This window comes from Anser cygnoides, chromosome 16 (assembly GCF_040182565.1).
Source record: "Anser cygnoides isolate HZ-2024a breed goose chromosome 16, Taihu_goose_T2T_genome, whole genome shotgun sequence".
NCBI classification, from domain to species: domain Eukaryota; kingdom Metazoa; phylum Chordata; class Aves; order Anseriformes; family Anatidae; genus Anser; species Anser cygnoides.
The window spans coordinates 5,814,057-5,832,266 of NC_089888.1; the positions used below are offsets into that span (position 1 = coordinate 5,814,057).

At 42.0% G+C, this 18,210-nt stretch overlaps 1 long non-coding RNA gene across 1 annotated transcript in view; it reads left to right on the top strand.

Moving 5' to 3' along the window:
• The first annotated feature begins 17,644 nt into the window (after positions 1 to 17,644).
• LOC136786527 (uncharacterized) overlaps positions 17,645 to 18,210 on the top strand; it is a 28,032-nt gene continuing 27,466 nt past the window's right edge. Inside the window, exon 1 of the long non-coding RNA XR_010825424.1 lies at positions 17,645 to 17,882. This is a non-coding gene — a long non-coding RNA (uncharacterized lncRNA). The remainder of the gene's footprint in view (positions 17,883 to 18,210) is intronic.

An 18,210-nucleotide genomic window follows, 5' to 3' on the forward strand; every position in this document is an offset into this window, starting at 1 on the left:
GCTTGCCTGTTAATTTATCTGTTTTCAGGCTGTCTAGACATTGTTTGGGTCAAAAAGTGCTGTCTCTCCCCTGCCGTGGGATTTGCCTGCTCAGCTCTTGCTGCAGGCTGCTGTGCCAAACGGGCTTTACAGAAGAATGCTCCCTCTGTCTGGATGGCTTATTAAACAGGACTCCAAATATATGGAGGGGTTTTCAATCAGGCTAAGGCTTCCTACAGATAAAGTTTATTTTAACCTCTTCTGTCTAAAAATACACTGTCAGGGATAAATAATTCAAATAGTTTGTGGTGGTTTTTTTTTTCCCCTTGTGATTAAAAGTCTGCCTAAAAGTGTCCTTGAAATGTTCTCTTAGGAGATTCACGCATGTTTTGGATGGTCCAACCCCAGACTAAACTAAGTGCCAACCTGGGGCCCATGCTCTGCCTCCCACCGACGTGGTACCATGCCCGGAACAATGGAGACATGGGCACTTATCAGAAGCCTTTCATGTTGCTGCCAAATAAATGTTAGGAAATACTTTTAAAATGGTGCTTCAGGTTAAGTAAAACTGCTAACGTATACCTTGACCATATATTTCATGGCAGTACCTGTAAAGATGTTGCCCTTTGGGGGACTCAGATGTGAGGATGTTTTCTATGTGAAAAGGTCATCCAGCTGCCTCGACCAAGTTGTTGTCATGAGATTCTCAGTTTGGTTCAGCAGGAGATAACGAGGAGTTCCAGAAAAGCTGGACTCCTTTTCAGTATAAAATAACGTTGTATTGCATTGAGTCTTCAATAGCAGTATTGATTTCCTAATGTACCTGCTGTGGTGTTAGACTGTAAGAATAATGATCAGTCTGGGACTTGTTGAAATTCCTCTTTCACACACAATCCCCTTTTTGGGACAGAAAATTGGGTTTTGGATTAACTGTTTTTCTTTGCAAGGGCTGCAGAAACTACGGAAAACATCTGTATATCTTAGAAGAATTAAGTCTCCCAGTCTGGAGCATGCTACATGCACTGCGTGGTAGGAGCTGTAGTTTCGATGTTTCGTGTTCCCATTTCATTGCATCAGTCAGCCTGACCTCATCTTCCAAGATTTATAAATGCCTCATGCCGTACGTAACTCTCCACTTCTTACTGCCTCAACACAGAGCGTAGGAGAGTTAGCCCAACTAAGGGAGCTACAATGAAAACTGGCATAAGCATTTGTGTCAGGGTCCACAGCATCATTCTTACGTGCACGTGTTGCTGTCTGTTCAACAGAAATACTCAAGTTTTTCTTTTTTGTGTGTGTGTTTTTTTTGTTGTTGTTTGTTTTGTTTTTGCTTTAACTCCATATTTATACATAAATATTTTTGATAATTGAAAAATTCAAGGAAAGGAAATCCACCCAGCCTCACTGGTAAAAAACTGCTTCTAACCCTCCCTCCTGGTTCACCAGTCAGCATGTTGTTATCTGTAGGTGGGCTATGCCTGCCCTCCACAGAGCGCCGGAGGACCAGCTCTGAGCTGGCAAAATTCTGTCATAGGCCCACAAAGGGAAAGCTCTTGGTGAACATGAATTCTCAGGACTTTCAGCTCAGGCCTGGAGGACAGGTCTCAGTTTTCTTACATCTGTTAACTATACCTGGTTATTTACTGAATAGCACTGAAAGCAATTCTTCAGCGGCCATTTTCTTCCAGGAAGAAAATGGCCGTCTCATGACCCTAACCCAGGCACCCACCCACATGAGGTAGGCCTCATACAGACGCTGTTGAGTTCACCAAGGCCCTGCTTGAACCCTGGCTTTTGGCCACCTGGCTGTCAGATGGCCGGAGTTCAGGCAAGCGTGCCCAGACAACAGCCATTAACCCTTCAGGCCAAGCTCTGAGAACTTTTTGCTCTATGCTCTTGTGCTCTGCTGGGTCAGCAGAGATTAGTGCCCTTACACCAGCTTGCTAGCAAGGCTACTGCGTAGAGCATGGAAGCAGCATATGTTCAGATGAACAGAAATTCCTGACAGTGTCTGCCCGGATAGGCGTTAAGTAACTCCGACTGTGTTTCTCAGGCTTCACATCGTTCCTCACAAAGCAAGGACTACAGAGAATCATTGTTTAAACATTTCTCCCGCCTCCCCATTGGAATTTAAAACAAAATGTCATGGAAATATAAGCTTTGTTACAGCTTGCTATTACAAAGCCTAAATTTTAGGCCAAGTTAGATCTGAAAGAGTTTCTTTATTAGTACTTTTCCATTACTAATTCTATTTTTTCATAGAATTTGCATAGGTGTCCTGAAATAGCTACAATCAATGTAGTAATTCTAATGAGAGCACTTTCCAAAATACAAACTGAATAGAGAAGTACTTTGTCTGATTTGCTTGTGGACCTACAGCTACTAGCTTTTCCACTATCCTTTTTATTCTGAATGAGTAGGTTCAAAGAAGAAAACTACCCAAGCTTCTCATGTGACTCCTGAGCTGGAGACAGTGACTGAGTGGTGTCTCCCACTGAGGCAGGGAATAAAGTGAGGTTTAAGGAGCGGAACCTGTGGGAAGTGGGAGGGATGCTAAAAATAAAAATTAAAGGTCCTAGTATGTTTTCAACCCACATAAACTGCTAACCTTCTACTGTAGCACTTACAAGTCTCCTGCTAGAGGCATCTCCCAGAATCCTATTCCCAGCTGTATTACAAATCCCATCCTTCTCTTCGCCTTTGCTATTCAGGCTCAAATATGCACCTGGTGTTGTCTGACACTGCGGAGGGTGCCACAGCTCACGTTAACAGGGGAGCCATGTGGGTGGGCCACTGTGGGCTTACTTTCCTGTCAGATATATCCCAGCCTCAGGTCTGTCAGGGACCTTCAGGGTGGGTTTGGGACAGCCTCACTCTGCATGAGGAGTGGGCCAGCAGTCAGATAAGGAGAGGAGGTGGAAGATGGGTTCAGCTGTTTGGTGTGCCAGGGACTTCCCATGTGACTCTCAACCAGACACTTTGTCCTCTGGTGCTTCAGTTCTCTGTGTCTAAACCTGGGCAAACGATGATTTTGTACTTCCCTGTGGTGCCATTAGGGGACATTAGGAACTGTAGCATGTCCCACGTTCCATGGGAGAGATGAATGAGCTGGTTTGTACGCAGACCTAGCAGCCAGAAGAGCAGGTACTCCTTTTTGTGCACGTCTACACCGGAGATTTGAGAGATGGGCAACATGTTTGTGCAGGTCTCTAGGGCTGAGGTGGATTTGGAGCCTGTAGCTCCTAGTGGGTTACAAGCAATAAAGCATAAGGTCGTGCTTATAAAGAATCAGAGCAAGTGTCTGCCTGTGATGCCATGGACAATTCAGGAGTGGGGACAGGCAACATTCCCTAATTCACTCAGCCCCACAAGGCGGCTGTCACTTGGATGCCAATGTCAGAACTGGACAGAGTTAGATGTGGGGTCATCACTCCTTGCTTTAGGTGCATTTAAACATGTACAGGATATTTCTGATAGGTCTATGGGGCAGTTTTTGGTTTGATAGCAAATTGCATTGCTTTTTAAGAAGCAAGTATCTGTTGATGGCACCCACGAAGTTATTCTTTCCTTATCTCGGCACTCAGAGGCAGTATTTTTTAGATCTGTAGAGACTGCTGATCCGAACTCAGCAGGTGATTTTGTTTGATTCATCTTGTGCTGTTTTGTCTGCTCAGGTTCCCTATAGCTTGCTGTCTAGCGAGTGCCCATAGGCAGTTTACTCAGTGTATGGGCAGGTAGTCTTGTTGCCAAACAGCCGTCATGGACAAAACATCTTTCATCTCTGTCAGCCTTATTTTGAATTGGTAACCCTCGTGAAAAGAAAGCTGGCCTCTCGTTCCTTGGCATCTCAAAACAGTGCCATGGTGGCATTTACACCTGAGGGGACACAGTGTGTTAACAATTGCATCAGAACCTGATGAAAGTTTGGGAAAGGGGAAATACACAGTAAGAAATGCTTGATTCTCTATTCCCCATTTGAAGTTGACAAAACAAAAAGCCTGTACAGACACACAAAGATTTCAGGGCACTGGTAAAAGCCGCACACCCATTCAAATTTTGCCATATTCCCTTTTGGTATTCTACTGGTCTGTCATAGATTGCAACAGGCATCCATTTTGTAATTTTTATTTAGTTCCTTTTTCACTTTTGGAGATGCTCTTTGTTATGCCTGGATACAGACTGAAGTGAAACGCAAATGCAAGTAGTTTATACCATTGGGGTATTTTCCTGGCTGTGCCCTTATTGCAGTGCGTGTCTTTGGTCTCATATAAACACTCGTTGGCTTGTAACCCCCTGCGATGGCTGAATAAGAAACTGGAGCTCAGAGTTGCTGTTGTTCTTAGCTGCTGATCGTTTTGTTCCTTTGTTTATTCCATCTGAAATTGGTTTATCGTTCAGCCCACTTCTGTTCCTGTTGGATTTTTTGCTCCATAAACTGTATGTCTCCCTGGCTAAAAAGTCAACAGTTGCTGCACTTTCATTTCCTCCTGTGACAGTGAATCATAACCAGGCAAGGGCTGCAAGACCAAAAAACAAAAGGAGAGAGAAGTAATGCAGTGGATCAGCTTCTCCAGGATGTGTGAACTCTGCAGGGTGCCATTTACAAATGCAGTCCATGAGCTGAGCCTGAAATAGTTTCCTTTGCAGTTGTGGAAGCAAACGGCCCCTTGAAGGTTTGCTTGGTGATTCCAGCCAGATGAACTCAAGCTTTCCAAAGAGAACAGCCTCACAGCAGTGCCTGGGAGGTTCAAGTGCTTCTTGAACCTTTTTGTACTCAGCTACAGCAGCAGCAGATGAGCTTGATGGCTTTGGAGGACCTTCCAGTCCTACATCCATGGCCTCTGAACATTTAGAAGGATGTTCAGACATGCAGCAGACTATCAGCCCTAGGCTGGGACTGTGAACGCATGTGCTCAGTGTGGGTTTTTTGAATCCCTCTATTCTACATCAGCTTCTACACTGAACGAATCTATATGGCCTTATTAGCACCTTCTCTAAAGAGCAACTTTTGGAGGGACAAAACTGCCAAAGCAATGGGTTTTGTGGGGCATTATCACTTCCTTTTTAACATAGGGTGTAGCTGTTTGCTACTTATTTTGAGAAATTGCTTCGTCATGCCAGCAGTGTAGCGCTGTTGTGGAATATCATGCCAAGTTTGGATTATAGAGAAGAGGGAATGACAGAATACATGTTCAAACCAACAAACATATATATGTGTGCATGAGTTTATTTAACTTTAAAGACTAATATTTGCATGGAAAATATGAATGAAAGAAGAGTTATTTCTATTTTCATCGAAATATTCTTGAGAAAAAAAAAATATCAGCTTTATAGGTAGGAAGAACCTAAATTGTATTTCACTGAGAAAAAAATCTGCTTTTTTCTTGCTACCAGTGGAATTTTCCTTAAAAAAAAAAAAAGAAAGAAAAAAGAGAGAGAGAGAGACCTGGCGTAGTTTTCAAAACAAATGGGTGTTCATCTGAGAGTATGACATCTTATACAAAGGCAGCCCAAGAAAGTATTAAATCACTGAATTGCACACTGGTGTGGTGAATTGCTCAACTGAACACACTGATAAAAATGCCAAACAAAATGTTCCTCATTATTTTCCAAGGACAGTAGATATCGTTCCTGGGTTTTCACTTCCCTCCAATGCAAAAAGGAAGCAGTGTAACTGTACTGCAGGTCACTCTGAGGTGAGTTTCGGTCCAGAAAAAAATTATGCTGAGGGACCATCAGTTCCACACAGTGGACCTTCAGGAGATGCCTCTTTACTTGAACTTGCAGTTTTTCTGAATTTTCTACTTTAAGTTTGTCACGTGGCACAAGTACTTCCTAAATGAAGGTATCAAGAACTTGGTGGATGTTTGGGAAAAGATGTTTTGCAATGTATTGAGTTTTGCTCATATTTGAACCCTTTCTTGTCCTCTGTGGCTTGGTCCAATGCCTTTTGGTGTTCATGGAAAACTCCAGTTGAACTGGATGAGTTTTGCAGGCCTGGTTCTGTAACATGACAAGTTTCTTCCACTCATGCTAGAAAGAATGGAAAGTGCTAATCAAACTGCAGGAGGTGGGTGACCTCTGCCCGAGCCAGGTCCCCGGGTTCTGCCCTTGGATACTGAAAGACAAGGTAGAAGAGAAAAGCCAGTTCCCCTGCAATGGCAGAGTTCGGACATGAAACAGTTCTTAAATTCATGTAGGCTTCTGAAAAAGTGACATCTTTCTTTCTCTATGAATCACACATGGGATTTGCATCTTGTGTCACACACACACTGAATAGTGGAAAGAATATGACTCAGTTTTATTCTTTTTATGAATTGAACGCTAAAGCAAGATGTTTTGCATTGTTTTGGCAAGGAGTCTCAGTTCTCCCTTGTATCTCCTCCAGCACCTACCCACTCGGAGGCACACACACGTACTACCCCTCACCATGCCCCCTCCACACTCCTTTCCTTTGGCCCTTCTACTGGAAGTTGTTTACTGCTAACTATTCCCTACAGTGACAAGTCACTGCTGTTATTACTGTATAGTTATTATTATTTTTGTGCCAGTCACTCATCTGGACAGGAAAGCTTTAAGAACCTTAATTACTTTGTGGCCAGACATGGAGCTATATTTCTAAAAGTAGCTTTTCTTTTTTGGATGAAGTTCATTTCCTACAGTGTCTGGTTTTATGAGTTTGCTAAAAGCTTTCAGGTTCTCAGGAACCCCTGCACTTTCTTCTCAGAAACACACATCATAAAAAAATAAATATATATAGAATATTGGAAATTTGGAACAAGTAAATAGTCTTCAGCTCCTTTTAATCATATACATGGCGTCATTTGCATTTTCACATGCCTACTCTGCTTTCACTTCTGGGCTAAATACCTTTCTAAAATGAATTTTGTGATTATTGTATGCTATAGTTCAGGATCCTTTCAGCTGAAATGTCCTATTGAAAATATCACTGTTATTCTTGAAATGTAGTTTCTGGCACTAGCCACCAACTATGTTAATTTTTATATTTTTTAAGAGTGCAGCAGAACTGGCAGAGAGGTAATGCGTAATTCCCTCGAAGCTATGTCCCCATTGATTTGATTTTTCCTTGACAGCTTATCCATCATGCTATATGCTTATTTAGACAAATAAATAAGAGGGCTGTTATCTGCCAGCCTGGCCTGAGGGCTTTTAGCAACACCAGAAAGTCTGCCGGCTTTCCTTTCAACATTCAACAAGACGATTAGGGAACCACATTATGGTAAAGGTGGATACTGCATGTTAGGAGTGGGAAGAGAAGAGCAGGTCTGAAACTTGTGAACCTGTGAGAAGTCCGGGTGTGATTGCACAGTACTATACATCTGACAGGCAGCAAAAAGAGCCTCTGAGCTGGGATCAGAGAGGTGGCTTAAGAACAACTTGAGCCTAATTCTGTGCGGTGTATGGAGCATTTCTGGGATTTACTGCTCATGCTGGGGGATAGATTTTGATAAAACATTATGCTCTGAAGAAAACAGATTTGGGTCAACTGCAACATTTTATGAATTCACGTTCAACTTAACAAGTTGTTTCATTCTTAAAATTTAAGCAAGTCAAAATGTTCCCTTTCAACATTTCACATGAAACACTACACCTTTCAGAAATGTACCTGGTTTTATTTTTTTAAATGCTTACAAGTGCAATGATACTTCTTATTTCAAACTAAGTGACATATTTTACTCATCCTAAATGATTCGTTTCATACTTCACATTTTCATTTCGTTAAACCAAACAGGAAAAAAAAAAAAAGAGAGAGAGAGAGAAATTTCTTTTTGAATCTCCCCTAAAAGAATTTTACACAGTTTTCTAGGGCAGTTTTGCAAATAACTCTTCCCCTTCACGAGAAACTCTTCAGTGCATTCACAGAAGCTTCCATTCCTCCACTTGGTCTCCAAGGGAAATCTCCTCTCTCTCTTTCAGTGAGATTCAGGTTTTATTTCAGAGAGAATAAACCAGTCCTGGCTGCTGGTATCTTGAGGGCAGACTGAGAGCTGGAATGAACCTGCTCAGGCTTTATGCCCTTCAGTTAAGTGACTTACTGTCTGAACATGGACAGGCTTAGTACTTCTCACAGTCAGATAAGCTAGGGATGAAATCACAAGCAGGATTTTCCACAAAATCTAGACTTTGCACAGTCTATCCTGAAGGTTTTCATAATGTGGGCAGAAAATCATCTCTAAGGCACAGCCCTAATATCTATGCGGAATCATGCATCTTTACCCAGGCTATCAAAAAAATTTAAAAAAAGAATCCAAGTTGAAATAAAACATGGAGCTGTGTCTATATGGGTGTTTGGAGAAGATCTGATCTCATCTGGCCTAATGAAGCTTTGCCACCAACTTCATAAGGCTCAGATAAATAAAATACTAACTTTCCAAGGATGACTTCACTTCTTTCTAATCTGGGTTGGAAAGCTGGAAAAACCTGCCTTATAAAAGTGAATGGTCTCATCAAAATGAAGATCTCCCCTAGTTCGAAGACCTAAAGGAGAAACAAATTATATCTTTCCTTAGCTTTTTTTAATAAATCCATTTCATTATGGAGAGCTTAAAGTGACAGCTTTTAAAAATCACTTTTCATTCTTTGCCTGTTCTCTCTTTCAACAACACAATCACACCCCAATTAACTAACTGTACTGCTTACAATAAAGACTAATGATCCTCCACTGGCCCCCACCTCCATTAGCAGCTTCAGAATCCCACCAGACTCCCAATTAACACATTGATTTGCTTAAAAGGAAAATAGTGATCTTTGGCTGTCCATTCCACCAGCTGTGTGTTCCATCACCCGGTCTCCAGCAAACCCATTGATTTCCTTAAAATAAAACCAGCAAACGTACATTAATTCCCCTCCCCTAACTGCGGGGTCCCACTCCGATTCCTCTTCTTGCCAGAGTTCACTGGGACATTTTATCTAAGGAGCTTAAAGACTAATATGCCTCGTTTCTCTCCTGCTGACCCACTGGTTCATCAAACTGATTGCAACTGACTGCAAGTGTGGGACTGAAGGGGAACGCTCAGCGAGGATGTTAGCTGCGTGCTGCCAGTTCCAGCTTGGTGCAGCATCCAGATAAACTGGGGAAAGAAAAGGGTCACGGAAGCCTGTATGTTAAGGTTGTGTCCCCTACAATCACACTCTCATAATTAGACTTTGTAATGAGGGAGCCCTCATTATCGGAAGCTTTACAAGGAGTCTGCAAATGTTATTCTTGAGGATGGCTGGAGGTCAGGAGGGAGCACATCCACAATGCTGACTTGCCCCGAGGCCCAGCAGACGAGCAGCAGCCTTACAAGCCCAAGGGGAACTCTGTAAAGGGATTCCTTGTGAGAGAAAACAGTCGAAGCTGGATGTCCAGGAAGCTTCCCGTTAGAGAGTACTTATCATGCTGTGCAATACACTGCAGATAGAGGTTATAAATAATTAGGAATGAGTGACCCAATTCGGATAATAGCACCTGCCTGCCTGTAAGCTTTTTCAAGCACTCTTCTGCCTGGGCTGTACAGTGTTAGAAACTTCTTTGGGATGTGTATGAAGCAATAGCACAGACAGCTTTTTCAATAAACTAAACCTGGCATCTTTTGAGGTTTCATCGCAACATACAGACTTCGCAGACAGAAAATAACAACTTCTGCTGGCCACCTAAGTACCTGTTTTTCACAGGCAGACTACAGCGACTGAAGCTTGCTCCCCAATAGCTAACACCAGTACCCACAAGACTCCTGTAGTAAAAAGTGCAATAAAAACCACTGTGAAATAATAACCAAGTGATAAAATTACAAGTAGGAACACATAAAAAAAAATCACATGCACTGCAGGAACAATGATAAAAGCCTGCCTCTCAACCTGTCTAATCTCACACGCAAACCACACCCTTGGGTATTGCCAACCAGCTGAAAGCAAGAGTGGGAGCAGAGTAAGTGAAACCACATGAATGTGTGATGTGCAGCAAACATTCAGGATCCATATTATAGCCTTTTTCCTTTGGTGCTTAGACTAGATTTCTTAGGAAGGTTTCCTCCCTGTCTGGATTTGAGAACCAGCAGTCAGTGGGCATATACAGACATCTCAGGTTATTCCACAAAGTAGCCGTGCCATACTACAGAGGATGGCATATACTAATGGCTGCATTGTGCCAGGTTACTTGTGCAGGAGTATAATTCTTTTGCTAATACTCTGATACTTAAGAAAAGTTAGTCCATGCTTTCTTGTCGTGTCCTTCAGGAGACATCAGCTTCTGTGAAGGGGAGAGAGAGGGGAGCATAGGAAGGGCCTATTGAACAGGTACAAGGAACAGATAAAATAGTGATAGACACAAAGCATGTCCTATGGATTTTATTGTAAAATACATTTTCCTCTTGCTTTTGTTACTGATTGACCAGTCAGAAATCAAAGATTTGTTAATTTTCAAGCAAACTGAAGTCAGTATCAGCACTCTGGTTTACATCCCCTGTGTCAGTATAACAGGTTAAGGCACAAACCATCCGGCAGTGGTATCTTACTCTTAATGAAGGCAGCAAGAGGTTTGCTAATGTGTTAGAAAGAGTCAAGATTTCACTAGCCTTGTACTCGAGTCTTCCTGAATGCAAATTTCTTTCTCTACAAGGCGATTTGAATACTACTCACCTTCAGTTTTTGTGGAGAGAGCACACGTGGGCAGGCCAAATCATATGTGGTTATTGAGTTCAAAACCAACACTTGCATCAGTTTTGCTTCTGTGGGTTTGGTGTGTTTTTTCTCTTCTCCTAGCATTTACTGGACTTCAAATGCAAACAGTACCGATAGGGCCAGGCTGCATTTATCTTTTCAATTAGAGAGATCATTCTACATACTAAACGAGATTAACATGCTGCAACTTGAAAAGCTACGTAGCTTTTAGGTTCACTACTGGATGCCAGCATACCTACTACTAGAGATTTGGAGATAACGACAGGGCATTAGACACTCTCTAAATTGCAGCGATTATTTTCAATGAGAATAAAATGAAGATAATGCTGAAAATAGCACTGCACTTTTAAAAGAATTATTACAGGGCCTAAAACCTGGGTACGTATATGTATTTTAGCAATATGCAAACCGAATGCTAAGCAAAGGCTGCATTTGTCATCAGTGCAGCTGAACCCTAAAACAATCACCCATGGCGTGCACATTTTGAAAGTCACCATTTTAAGCAATTAGTGGGAGGGGTAGGTTCCCTACCACACTGAACCAAAAGCAGCCTTCTCGTGCTTGGTGGGTGAAAGCACAGCTTCTGCTTTCTGCGCTCTTCTGTACACCCTCATCTAAAGCCTACTTATTTATTAAAATGCCAGCTCCAATTATGACGGCCCAGCCTACCCCCAAGGTTGCCAATATACCTGGATTTGTGTCTGTTTCTTCTCACTCTTTTTCCGCCTCTTTAACATGAGAAAATTATTGCCAAATGATTAGCATTTGCAGTAAGAAAATAGCTGGGTTAAACGATTCAAGTTTTAATTCTGTTCTAAAACATGTGATCATTTGCAGAGCTTAAAGAGAATTACAAACACTAATTGAGTCTGACAGTGTGCATTTGATGGCAGAAAAGGAATATTAAAGCCATTTCACTCATAGGTAAACAAAAGTAGGTAAAAGTAATATAATTTCCCTGAGCTCACACAGAAAATCTATTATGAGGGTGAGCTGAAAACTCAACATTTCAGATTGTCTAGTATCATGTCCTATGTAAGAGAAAAGTGCTCCAAGAAATTGCAGTCTCTGGTTATTAATTTCGGTACTGTGAGAACTTGGGATCTTGTTTTCAAAATAACATCTGCTAAAATACACACGCTAATAGATACATCTGCATTCACAAGGAATAATGTAGCTCTACATTCGGATTTCCACATGCAAATCTTGAATTAGTCTTCTAACAAGTTCATTATGTGAACGATGTCTAATTTGCACATGCTGTTTTGGCAACTGTCTGTGCAATTTTCAACACGCAGGACTGCATGCCTGCCCTTTGGAAACTGAAGCTCTTTAGCAACCCTTCATGTAAAATTCCCTATTTTTATTTCATTGAATTAGGCTGATCTGAGAACTGTTAGTTCTTTTTATTATTATTATTTAAAGGGAACCAATAGAGACTAGCACAAATGGCATCCTTAAAAATGAGTTGAGTATGATTGACTTTGAAATCACTTTAGTCTTCCAGTTTTAAAGAGGTTTATTCTGATGAACTGACCTGAATGTTAACAGAATTGGAATTTTAATTTGTATTCAGACTGTAAGAATATCATCCACTCAGATGAGACAGTGTTGTTTAATTAGGTCTAGTAGTTAACTCGGCAGAAAGTAAATGTACTGCTAGAGGTTTAGAAGACTGCTACAGGCTCATGGGATTTGCAGGAGTTTGGAGAAGCTTAAAAATAAGAAGTCAGTAGTTTTAGGAATTAGAAATGAGTGCTTAGAAGGTATCGGAAAGGTTCTGCAAACTCTGTAGTCAGCATCTTTTAACTTTCTGCTTCTCATTATTGTAATGACCTTGGAAAGATTTAAAATTTTGAAATCCAGTAAATAAAGTAAATCATATGTATGGAAGGTCCAATTTTTGTGATTCCAAAGAAAGCCCTCAGATATTATGGTAAGTCTGGTATCTACAGTATCTTCTACAGGATTGTTTGTGGTTCATTTATGATGTGAATGACCTATGAAAATTCCCAGTGGTGTATACACCACAGACAGCAGCCATTAATAGCAGTAGAAGGATATTTTCTTTACATTACAGCTTGAATGTTTGCCGTTTTTGCTATAGCTGACAGAATAAATTATATATGCTCTTTCAGATTACCATGCCCAAATAGTTTAATATATTATTGAGACTTTGCTTCTGCTTTTTTTGTTTCTGTTTCTGTTTTTGTTGGGGAGGGGGGCATTTGTTTTAATTGAAAGAAACGCTGCAAATTACAGACTGACATATTTTGATGAAATGACAAGGCAAGCAGAAAGCCATACATACTTGAGAGCTGACAAAATGAGATAGAAAAAGGGAACTATTCTTTAAAGTTATAAATGTGAAAATTGATTCAAGAACACTAGCTGTTTTCAATTTTTTATTACCACATATTTTAAGGACTCCCATGTTCTTACAAACTGGAGTTTATGTTCTGATATGAAAATATAATTAACACTTAAATTGACACTTTATTTCCTGCGGAGTGGAATTTTTTCGGCTCTCAAATGCAAGCAATTTATGAAAAACCATGGTGACAGTAAAACATCCAAACATCTTAAATTGGGGGGTTCTCCTACAGGAGTCACTGGCATGGGTGAGTAATTTTATTTGCCTGTGTGGCTCACTTTGGGCCTGTCTGCACCTGAAGGAGCAGGAATAGTTTGTCAGATGGGGCTGGCTGCAAGGCTGAGTGCCCGTGCTCCGGGGACTGCCAGAGAAAGGGTTTGCATGTCACCCTGCAGCAAGGCATCTGCAGATACTTTTAAAGTATCAACACGATAGGAGCTTTGGGGACAAGGCTGAGGAGTGGTTGTGAGCAGGCTGACATTTTTGCACATTTAGGTTGCACAGATTTCCAAACACTGTGGGAAGCCAGAGTACTTGGTAGTGCATTTGGTTGTCCGCTGCACTTCCATGTCACATCAGAAGGTATTTGGAAATAGTCATATTTTCAAATTCCCTGTTCGTTTTTATTCCCTGCATACATGCATATTCCCTGTGGTTTGCTTCAATGGCTGGCTTGTACGGAAGTCTGTGCGGCAGCAGATATTTGCTAGAGCAAAGGCCCTTTCTCAAACTGCCTGAAGTAAATGGAAAGACTCCCTGTAGCAAAGCAGCACACACGCAGAAAAAACAACAACTCCAAACACAGCTGTCATTGTTATTACAGCAATGTTGAGACGCTCGGCTAGCTGGAGTCACAAATGAGATGCATTGCTATAAACCACACAGCAAACACCCTGCACAGCCATACCTGACTTCTCCACATACAGCATCCACAGGGAGGGCAGGGGCCTGGGCACAGCACATTTATTTGTTGTAACTCCAAAGCCAACACAAAATGTCTCCTGAAGCGTGAGAAAGGTCTGGAACAGAAAAGGTGGTCTTGCTGTTGCTGGGAAAGAAAATTGTAGAATCAGTGGGTATGCATTTCTTTGTCATTACATTCTACTGTCACAGGCTTCTTCGTCACAATCCATGAACACAGTGCTAAAACAAATTACGTGGTGGGGCTTTAAACTCAGTCTTGTGTGCTTGTACAGTATCTTCATCTTAATACCTCGACTTAGGTAGTAGTGAAATGATGTGCTCTTTTCATCAAGGTAGAACAAAACCTTATGTTACTCAATAGAGCAAAGAAAGAAATGAGAGGTCAAGGCTCGCTGGTGGTAACAAACCTCCACCACCTCCATACAGATGACAGATGTTTCAGCTGAAAAGGATGAGCAAGATGACCCAGGATGGATTGCATCCCATAGATTCAGAAGAATGAAATTAACTGATAACACTTCACATAACCAATGCATGTGCCGCCCTGGAATGGGGCTGATCTGTGGTCTTCCTTTCCATAGGTTTCAACAGCTTGCTATTAAATCCCCCCCTCCTTTACCAGTAATGACAATTACCTCATCAGCATTTATGAGATATTCTGGCTTTACAATACTGGAAAGTCAGTACAAACGAATAGGTAGCTGGTAGCACACGGAAAGTCCAGCTAAGCGCTGAGCTGTGGAAACACTGGGCAAAGTTACCAGAAATATTCCCTTCAGGGTACACTGTGCATCCTTACTCCTCTGGGAAGATGGGGAGGTGTAATATGACTGTTTTTTCTTTGTTTAAAGCAACTCAAGCAGAGACACTTTTTCAACAAAATGTCACAAAGCAGGAGACCTACATGGTTGACAGTCCCCTCTCTAGGTTTTATCAGCCATTATTCTGAGAAGAAATGACTGTTCTCCTTGCCTGTGTTGGTAAGCAGGGTGAGAAGATGCAGCAGTGCATTGGTCAGGAGCAGTACACAGCACACTAGGTCCAGTTTTGGAAACCTTCAAAAAAGTAGAGACAAAATCCTAGGGAAGGGACAAAAGGAAATATCTGAAATGTAGATACCATCAGTGAGAAGAAAAGATTGAAAGAACTGGACTGGTTTAGTCTGGGGAAGAAGAGAATAAGGAAGGGCATGACAGCAGCCTGGTACTGTGGAGTAGGTTGATTCAAAGAGGACGATGGTTAGTTATTTCCCTTTTCTACTGGAGGCAGGATATCAGCTTAAAAAGAAATCAGCTTAATTTGCAGTAAAGGAAAAAAAAAATTAGATTGGATATTAGGAAAAGTTTTCTGCTTATTAGGAGACGTAGGGAGTGGAACAGACTCTCTAGGTTAGTTTTAGATCTCACTCTCTAAAAGGTTTTTAAGATGGTGTTACTCACACAGAGAAGGCAGAAGTTTGCCAGGGTTAATCCCTTTGTACAGCACAAGGAGGGGAGGGGCAGAGTTTCCTTTAGTTCATCTTCATGCCCTCCTTATCGCACCAAGCGGAGGCAGTTAGGCCTAGGGAAGGTGCCGTTCCATTGCTATTCAAACAGGCCGCTGACCTGGGCCAGTCTCACTGAAACTGTTTTACTTTAGACAAAAGTGGGAGGTGACAGGAGAAGTTCCATTTCTGGAATGAATTATTTCAGTTTAATTTTCTTTATATAAATAGTAAATCAGATCTTTTGTACTTCTTTCAAAAGTCTGCATCAAAACACACATTTTGATTTTATTGAAATAAAATTTAAAAACTGAGCAGAAATTATATTTACTCCATAGTTTTCAGGGAGTTTCACGATTTCAGATTCCTGTTTGGAAACAAAGCAAACTTCAGCAGCGCTAAGCTGTCTGTATCTTGGAGCAGCTCTCCTCTCCGCAGCACTTGTGTGATCTTTGGCCTCTGGCAACTGGCAGGGTTCCTCGGGGTGCCCAGGGGAAGTACGGGAAACTGAACTGCTCGGAGCTTCCAGAGATCTGTGGGCTGGCCGGGGCTTTGTGTGCCGCTGCCTTGACCTCAGCATCACCAGTGCCGGCGTCTCCAGGGGACCCGCGGAAGACGTCTGCGAACATCTTCTGCACTTTCTGTTTCCTCCCTGGTTTGACTCAAGCTTTAATCGCCCCTGTAGGTTTTACAAGACTCTTTATTTCATTTAAGACGAGTGAAAAGAAAGGGATGGGAATCTCAGAGGATTCTGTGACTGAATCATGGCTGAAGTTCAAAGCAGCTACTTAGTGCACCCGTGGCCAGGCAGCTTCGGGGACTGCAGCTGCTCTCCTGCAAATCCTGCAGCCTGGGACCTTGGCGTGCGAAGGGCTATGTGTTCCTGAGCTGGTGGTTCTAGCAGCTTCCTCCTGAGCAAGCCCAGACTGGAGAGGTTCATTTAAGACATCATCAGCCATCTCCTCATGAAGTAATCAGCTAAAGAAATAAGACTGGGCAGATGAAAACCTAGGAAGGTAATAGAAGCTGGGGGAATGGAAGTTGGTGCCTGAAACAATTAAGAGTTCAGAGGTGAGTCAGAGAAAAAACAACTGCTTTTTATTAAAAATTCATTTCAATTTCATGGGCAGGCTGGAGAAGTAATTCCAGCACAGTCTGACTTCAGAGAAATGCCTCCCAGATAGCAGGATACAGAATAGCTGAACAGCACCGAGAAGACGCAAGGCAGAAGTGTTATCATCAGGGCAAACTTCTCCCAGCTAGACGTGCTCCGGCTGAAGAACACTAGAGGATTGAAGTGAAATGTCCTTGGTGCAGGGAAATTTACAGGCTCTTCTGCTAAGGCTCCTTTCACCAAACTCTCCAAAACCCTATCAAGTCTGACATCTCCGGAACCAATGATGCACCGGGTTGAAGCATTACATCACCGGCACCCGGCTCCATTGGCTGGTCCTGCCCTGAGGACAAGACATTCCTTCTTGCACCTTTTCAGAGATGCTGCTTCTCAGGAATTAACTCTTCGAAGGGTGTCACCCAGGGACAAACCTAAATTGTTAACTGAGGTATATACACGTATTTAATACAAGAGGTTTTGCCGGGGAGCTTTAATCTCCAAAGGAGCAGCCGTGTCTCATCAGACTATTTTTCAGCCTTCCCTGCAGAAAAATGAACTATGTATTTTCTTTTCTCCAAGAAGAAAAAAAATAAAGCTGTCAGGGATATTATAAAAAGCAGAATGGACTGAATACAGAGTACTATGCAACCTCAGAAAATAAGGAATTTCTCGGGGAAAGAGAAGGGCTGCTGCAGCATAAGGAAAAATTCCTCTAACTGGTTAATTAGATTAATCAGTGGCTCTGAAAAAAAGATGCTGCAGATGCAGGTTAGCTCTGCCTTGCTTGAATTTGTATCGCTCTATTTCAGTTTGCATCCAAAAATAGCTGATAGATTTAGATTGTGTTGCAGGAAAAAGAGTGGGGTACATCTGTGTGTCTATATTTTGTGTGTGTGTGTTCATTCCCCTTTCCGAGTTTCCAGTGTGACTAGTGTGAGAAATCAGTTTCATAAGATTACTGCCCAAAATCAGCTGATGAAACCCATTGCATTCTAAGTAATTCGGTTATATAACTTTTCCAAAAAAAAAAAAATCCCGGGGGGGGGGGGGGGGGGGAACACAGAAAGATGCAAGGAAGTTTCTGGAAGATCATTTCTTGCCTAACTTTTCTTTCTTTCTTTTTTTTTTTTTTTTTCCTGAAGAAATGTTGTTCCAGGGAGTGTCTGACTAGTTCTGCAGCTTGGCAAAAAAGCCAGACGTTACCTCATAGCTGCGGCCAGACAGCCCATTTCTATGCCAGGCAACCACTGCAGAAGCACACAGCACAGGGCCCTGCTTGATTAGCACTTCTGCTGTTTCAAGAGTCCTGGAGTGTTTTGTTCAAGGTGGGCTGCTGAGTGGGGACTCGGTGTGCTTTTGTGCAAATGAGCTTGCAGGCAGGGGGAGGCATATGGGGTGTGGGGGAAACTGGGGGAAGGGAGGCGAAGGGACACAATAGGGGAAGGCTGCATTAATATTCTGCATTCACGTTATCTTTGGGAAACAGGATCCGTTTGATCTGACCTGGTCAAAAAAAAAAAATACACCACGAAGTACCCAATCCTAAAGGTCAGAGTAAAAGAGAAAGATGGGGAAACAAAGAGCTATAATGACAGAGCAGGTCAAACTGAATTAAATGTTTAATTGTTTCCCTTGTGCCTCATCAAATAGCTT